Genomic DNA, 7,696 nt, shown 5'->3' with positions numbered 1-7,696 from the left:
TTTTTTTAAAATATAAGCGTACTGTGCCAAACATACAGATACAAGACCTGCTCAGTGTAATCTATTTGAATAATATCTCTGAAATGCACCTGCAGTGTGCCTTCAGACATTAATCCACAAACAGTAAAGGAGCAGCAAATAATAATTCTTTGTCAATGTCATCCTCACACACGGATTGATTAATGGAGGCATTTATTGCACTTTTCCAAAAGTAATTATGATTACTTATCATGACAGTAGGGCAGTACACAGCAGGCAAGATTTCCTTTCGTCACCAATCAGCAATTTTACTATAGGCCTTGTTAGCAGAGTTGCGTAATAAATGTTGAATAAATTGCAATTGCTTTATCAAGTACATGTCACTGGAGTTTACATTGTTTAGCTGGTGATGGATGGAAATAGAACAAAACCCAGAGAAGTGAAGACATCTTCTTTTAACTTATTTCCTTGGTATATACGTTTTGTACAAGGCCATTTTGCAATTTATTTGACAGGGCATTTATTATCCTCTCCTTGTTCTGCTCAGCTTAGTGAAAAGGTTCAGGATGCAACACAACATACCTCGTCCCCAAAATATACAGTCCACTCACTTTACAGTGTATTCTGTTAAGCACTTTGAGACGTCTCAATATCTCGACTTGATAAGGCGTTATATCAAATGTAAGGATTATTAATATTATTATTATTAGGACTCCCAACCTCTGTAATACAACAAAGGACTTCTGATGAGATGTGAGCACCCTCCCCTTCCCCATTTTGCTTGGATCATATTTCCATATTGCTACAGAAAGCTGTTGAAGTTTCTAAACGAGCACAGGAAGTAGAGCCTACAGTTTAAGACTGGCTGCCGCAACACAGTCTACCCAAAGCACAAAATTGTTTGCTTCGTACACATTGATTTTCTGAACTATTCCAAGGTTTAATGGAAGCCCCATGAGGCGTTCGAGGATTCGGTTTCATAAATGCATCCTGATAGCATCAACACATGTGAAAATAGAATATAATATGTCTACTTAAATATTATGCAACAGAATGATTTTATAGAATTGTAAAGAACATTATAGTCTTTTAAAAATATTTTTTTCCCCTCCAAATCCATCCCCCCCACCCCACACACTTAGGGTTAGGGTCACACACACACCACTGACATCCAAGCTTTTAATAATAATAATAATTTTTGCATTTGATATAGCCCTTATCATGTCACAGAGATGTCTCAAAACACTTCATGCAATATATTGTAAAGTGAATTGACTGTGTACTTTGTGGCCACAAATCTTTACTCAATTCCCTAACTCAACTTCCGTGTGGCTGCATCGGAAAGTCACCTTAAAAATCTACCTCTTCGACCAGGCCTCCACCCTTCCCGGTAAGACTACAGGAGAGTGTTTATCTGACATCCAACTTATGAATCCAGCACAAGCTTGGGATATAGAGGCTGATTCCGAGCTGGTTACAAGCTGGTTGCAGCCTGGCAAGTTTGGCTGCATTTAAATTTCCAGCCCAATATTGTGCATATCCCAGATAAGACTCCCTTAGGCTAAAGTCAGAAATTAAATCAGCTATGTCTCAGTCCCATAGGTAAATTGTATTCAACATGCCATAAGGAAATTGCTATGTGAGAGAACATTTGGAAAACCGTCAAACAATACCGCGTGCCTCTTCCACAAATCCGAACGCTGAAAATGTATTGCTATTCTGTGGCAAACCATCTTATAAGGCAACACAAATAAATGTGCCCATGTCAACGACTGTAAGAAGCAGTAATGTCTCATTCCTCTTCTCAGTGTGAAGCCATATTTATTGCACACTCATTAAGTCATGGCATTTTAAAACCCTTACAGCAACACGGGCACCTCTGAAAGAAACTCAGCGAAATGAATAAAAAATGCTCATTCTCACCGCAGTATTCCTTAATCAATTGAAATTCAGATAGTGATTAGACTGTGAACACTCCACCCAATCCACCGCAGACCTGCCTACTTCAAAGAGGGGCCTACAGAACATACAACTAGTCATATGGTTCTGAGTCAACTCAACAACTAGAGCTGTCAAAGTCGGTTTGCTTATCAGCACAAGAACATAGAGCACAAATTTACGTCCGTTTAGTTCTGTTGCCAACATTGGCAGATTCACAATGTGAAAGACTCCTTTGTGTACTTTTGCCCCTTGACACAGTTCTCCTTGAATTCTGGGTCTTACTGCAGCCATTGTCAGACCGTGGACCTATCAGATTAATGTGCAGGCAGCGTCTCGTTTAGTGATGGTGATAGCTAAAGGCCAGTTAGGGGTTTCCCAGAACATTATCAGCCGAGGGAAAAAAATACACTTCTTATATCTTACTGTCAACGAATTTTGAAGTTAGAAGTGACAATCAATAAACTGATTCAATAACCAAATTAATATTTCGAATTGCATTCAGAGCACCAGGGTCAGCAGTAGTCACAGTGGATTATCAAATTTGACCCTCGTCTATTAAACTAGGGCAACTCTGGTTTTAGCTGGGACTGCATTTGGGAACACAAGTTCCCCCTTTCTATTCGAAAAGTTTGATCAAAACTGTGAACATTAAAGCCATGTGGTTGTTACTTTACATTCCCTCAGCAATTTCTAGCATATCCTATTTCTTAAATTGTAAAGACAAGGTTTCTCCTCCACACACACACACACACCACCTCCAACCACCCACCACCACCCCCCACCACACACACTATGCCTTTTTTAATTCCAGCGTTTCGAAATTAAACTGAAGATTCATTTGAAAGTATTAAGCACGGTCAATTATAAAAACTAATACATGTGTAATTGCGGAAGTAATTGCATGGATTGACTAGGAAAATTGAATAATTAAAGGGCATATGATGACCTCAGTGGATTACGGTTGTCCAATCTTGTACTAACCTTGTAAATCCTTTAATCTGCCTCTGCACAACAATGGAAAGAGATAAAAGAGATTAAATGGGATCTGAGTTCAGGAACCCTGATGTGTGTTTGGCGGTGGCCTTCAGTCAGCTAACTATCCGTACTGTGTATGCAAAGCTTTTGGAACTAGAATTTACATTAAAAATATCTGATTGACAGAAAATACAAAGCCAACAGCTATCAATTTGCAAAAAGAAAATATCTTTGTTCAATATGCTGCTGTAATACTATTGTAATAACATTACTTTTCTGTGAGGGTCTAAATTAATTTAATGCTTTATCTTTTTTATAAAAAAAATCTTTTTTTTCCCCCTTGAATGCAGTGACTCATACTGGGAAGCAGTCCATAGCTTCAAGGAACTCTCCAATTTACATTAATGTCCCTAGGTTGACCACAATTTCATTGGAATCAACCCAATCCTCACTGAAAGTCTGTGCATGTGCACTTTCAGTAGGGAGTCCGGACTGAGTTTCTTTTCCCTGCACTGAGGTCATTTATAGTCTCCCCCTCTGCTATTCAGGCTGAAATTACTTAACACACTAGAAGGACTTAAACCCTAGCATTGATTCATAACACAGTGCTGCACTGACGAAACCAAAAAAAAAAAAAATTACATTTGTATAGCTCTTTTCCAGTCCTAAACCACTGGGGGGGAAAACACGTTTGGCGAATAAACTCCAAAAGGAAAGATATAGGTAGCAATGGTTTGAGTTAGTGTTTTAAAAACAGGAAAAAATTTGAATCATAACTTTAAATTTACCGTATTAAAATATTATATTTGGACTAACTTTCTTTCACCAAATTATTTCTCGAGTGTCTATACCCAGTATTTATGGGTTTACAGTCAAAATTATAAGAAGTAAAATTTCCATTTTCCACAAATTCTGAAATGATTTCCTATGAAGCGCGGCTGTACAAAGGTAATTTTGTTGTTGTGTTGTTGTTGTTTATTCTACAGTCCTTGTTGCCCATAGAGAGCTATATCTAGCGCTGTGCTAGTATCAATCTGACCGTATAAATCGCTATGAAAACCTCCCACGCTATTTTGCTGTGCTAAGGCTCTCAGGTTATCACACAATATTTAATTTTCTTCATTAGGTTTGAGGTAGTATTATTCCTTCGAGATTAAACCTTTCAATCATAGTCATTTCATAATGCTAAGATTTTAATTGCCCACTGAAAGCAAGAAAATGAGTGCCCCCAAAACACTCTCATTTATCCCATCTGTTGTGTACTGAAGGGATCAAAATATGTTTGGGTACAAATGATGGCTCAAGAATTCATCAACATATTCTTTGTATAAAAGTCTTATTTCCTGCTGATTTGAATAGCATTTTTTTTTTAAAAAAATTTAGAATCCGTTTTGTCCCAGGCTGGTTCTGTGATAGAATTAGCTTTCCCAGGAACTATTTCCTTCAAAGCACAGCAGGCAAGAAATGTCAAGCACTGATGCAACCTGCAAAAATGTAAGATACCAGATACGAAGTAACATTTTGCATGATTTTATTCTTGGAGAGCATTGCCTTATAATTCATTACAGACTCGATGTAAATGGTGAAACCTTGTTTTCAGCGTTGGGAATCGGTGGATTGACAACATCCACTGCTGTTAAGCTTTAGGTACATTTTGTACGTTGTAATGTTTCATAATGTTTTGTAATGTTTCATATGCTTCATCGAGAGTCCCCCATTAAGTGCCTCATTTAAACACTGTAAAATTTAGGTTTCCTTGATTTTTTTTACAGCTCATCTTCTACACACAAGGGAACAGTTAGTTTACTCTGCTCTGAAATCTTTTCTCAAGTATATTTAAAATGAACGCAGTATTCTAGATGAGGTCTTACTGTTGCAATATAAAGCCTTATATAAGAATAGCTTCTGTAGAATTCTTATTTTGTTCACTACGTTATGGTCTAACTTAACTGATATGCAAATAGCAAACTCTCTCTTAGATCTTTATAATGGGATTTCCAGCTGCCGGTTTTAACTTTAATAGAATTGTTTCTACGTAATATAGATATAATTCTGGCCTGAGCAGTGTTTGTTCATTAGTTTGCACAGTCCCTATATCCTACAATATTGTTCTCAAGTTCCTCTCCCCCACCCCATAGAGCTTCTATCATTGTGCTTTGAGATGTCTCCAGAACATGATAAGGCGCAATAACAGATGCAAGGATTATTACTACCATTTATCAGCGCCTTCTGTTTTCTGCACTACTACTAAACCAGTTTTCAGTCCATCAAGCTAAGTTTCCATTAATTCTATACTCTTTAACCTTCTTTAAAATGCTCACATGTTGGAACATTATCAATTGCCTACTTGAAATGTAGCGCAATGCCCTCATTGACGAGTATTCAAAGAATTTCAGCAGAATTGTGAAGCAAGATGTATTGCTACTAACCTTTATAGCATCTTGTCCTCTCTGGATGAGCACAGTTAGGATTTTGTATAATGCTCTCAAGCATTACAGATGTTTTCAATAACAGAATAACATTTGCCATCATCCAGTCCTCAGCTTTATCGACAGTGTTTATGGAGCTCTTAAAAATGCTAATGAGTGTCATCCATTTTATTTTACGTTCTCTAGCTGGATCCTCTAATTCTATGCTTCTGTCCTAGAATTCTCCTAGTAGGTACTCTTCTCTGAACCTCTCTAACACATTGATATCCTTTTGAAGGTTCAGTGTCCAAAATTACACACAATATTCTAAATGTAGCCTCACCAGTGTTCTATATACAAGTTAGGAATAACTTCTGTTGACATATTCAAATGCCCTTGGGATGTAACCTAGTATTTGATTAGCTTTGTTGATAACTTCACATTGACTGGAAGTTTTCAGGAAATTATCCATAATCCCACATAAATCCTTCTCCTTCTTTTATGTCTTATTGCAATGGGAAAAAAGGTTTTAATTTGAGTAACACTTAAGTGACCAAAGTTAATCAGCAACTGCATTGTTTTGCAAATTCTGTTTTTGTGTTTGAAGGTGAATTGCATTTGCCATTTTCCGTATCACAACAAAGTTTGTTTTTGATTTTGATTCTGAAACTGCCAGTGACTGTGGTTTCTCTAACTCTTTTTTCACAAAACTGTCCTTACACTGCCGTGCGCAATTGGCTGCTGTGTTTTACCACCAAAATATACAGTCAATTCACTTTACAGTATATTCTGTGAAGCTCTTTCAGGCGTCTTGAAGACATGATAAGGCGCTATATCAAATGCAAGGAATATTATTATTATTATTGTTATTATTACTCTGATATCTTCATTTCAAGAGGGATTTCCTACCACTCCAAATGAACTCCAACTGATCGTCGTGAACTGTTCGTCAGTTTCGGATATGGCAACAAATACTCTGCTATGAAAGATGGCAATGACATCAGCAAGTCTTCTGTTGTGTGTTAAAAATAACGCGCACACACACACACATGATCTGAAACACATACAAAGAGCTATACATTGTCAAAATTCCCCTAGCACAATATCGCTCACTGCATGTTCCACTGTTGTCTATAGCTGTCAAGCCTGTCAACTCATACAGTTAGATTCTCCGTGGACTGAATTGTTACCTTTGTGTTCATAACTATTTGGATGCACAATGTTCAGCGCAATTTCATGGTGGCAATCACTAAATTTCTCAATGGCAGTGGACCGCATACAGAGTTTGACCCAATTTGCCAAGGAAGGACAAATAGGTGATGTTAATAATTCCACAGCACTATTTTGAAGAAAAAAATAACATTCTCCCAGTGTCCAACCTAATATTGTTTCCTCTATCAAATTCTGATCATTAATTTTAAATAATCTCATTGCTGCCTGTGGGGCACGATTGCCACGGTTTAGCTGCTGTATTTGTGTGCATAACATTCACTTCAAGCCCAAAGTAACTCATTATGTAAAGCACTTTGGAATATTTTGACAGGATGTGGCAGAAAATGAAACACAGGATTATTTATTTTTAATTTACATTCCATACACCGAAATTAGCTAGTGTCAACATCAGTTAATATGCCTACTGCTTAATGCTAAATGAAAACACTTTGAATTGTATACCTCGCAATATTGGAAACATTTGTGAGTGCCAAACAGAAACATGAAGATATTGTATATCAACTATTCAAGTTATTCAAAACTCTAGCTGCAATGGGGGAGTCAGCACCTGAATAGACATGATGGGCTTCTTTTTGTGCTGTAAAATACTCTATGATTCTATGACCCATTGAATCTTTTAGTGGCTTTGACTGAATATTATTGCAAGTCCAGATCTATCATAATGGTAATTAATCGTGCGCACTTTGTAATCCTGCTCCTGCTGCTTAGATTAGCAATGTCCAAGATAGCACGCAGCCTCCTACCAGTAGACTGTTCACCGGTGTGATAGCATAAATGTCTACGGTGACGTAAAACACCTGTCATGGTTTATGAACAACATTTCCATTCCATCACCTACGGTCACAGATGTACCCAATTAGGTTGTGAGTCAGAAGTACGGTGGAGGGCAGACAAGGCAGCAGTCACACAACTGAGCGAAGATGACGAATGACCAGCATGCACAACAACAACAGCAACAATTTGCACTTTTATAGCGCCCTCCATTGCAGGGTAGTGTCTCAGAGCGTGTAAACATACAGTGTCTGGAGTGTTTTTAAAACAAAAACCGTGTGGTGTGTACTTTAATCACAACGGTACGAAAAAAAACTGAGCTGATCTTCCCTATCTCATACGATTCATCTTACCCACTGGACTGTGATTTTCAGCCAGTGCCATTGGAT

The sequence above is a fragment of the Callorhinchus milii genome, unplaced genomic scaffold (assembly GCF_018977255.1).
Source record: "Callorhinchus milii isolate IMCB2004 unplaced genomic scaffold, IMCB_Cmil_1.0 Scaffold18, whole genome shotgun sequence".
Taxonomy (NCBI): Eukaryota; Metazoa; Chordata; class Chondrichthyes; order Chimaeriformes; family Callorhinchidae; genus Callorhinchus; species Callorhinchus milii.
The sequence above is the reverse complement of the archived record's forward strand: the minus strand, read 5'-3'. Positions refer to the sequence as shown.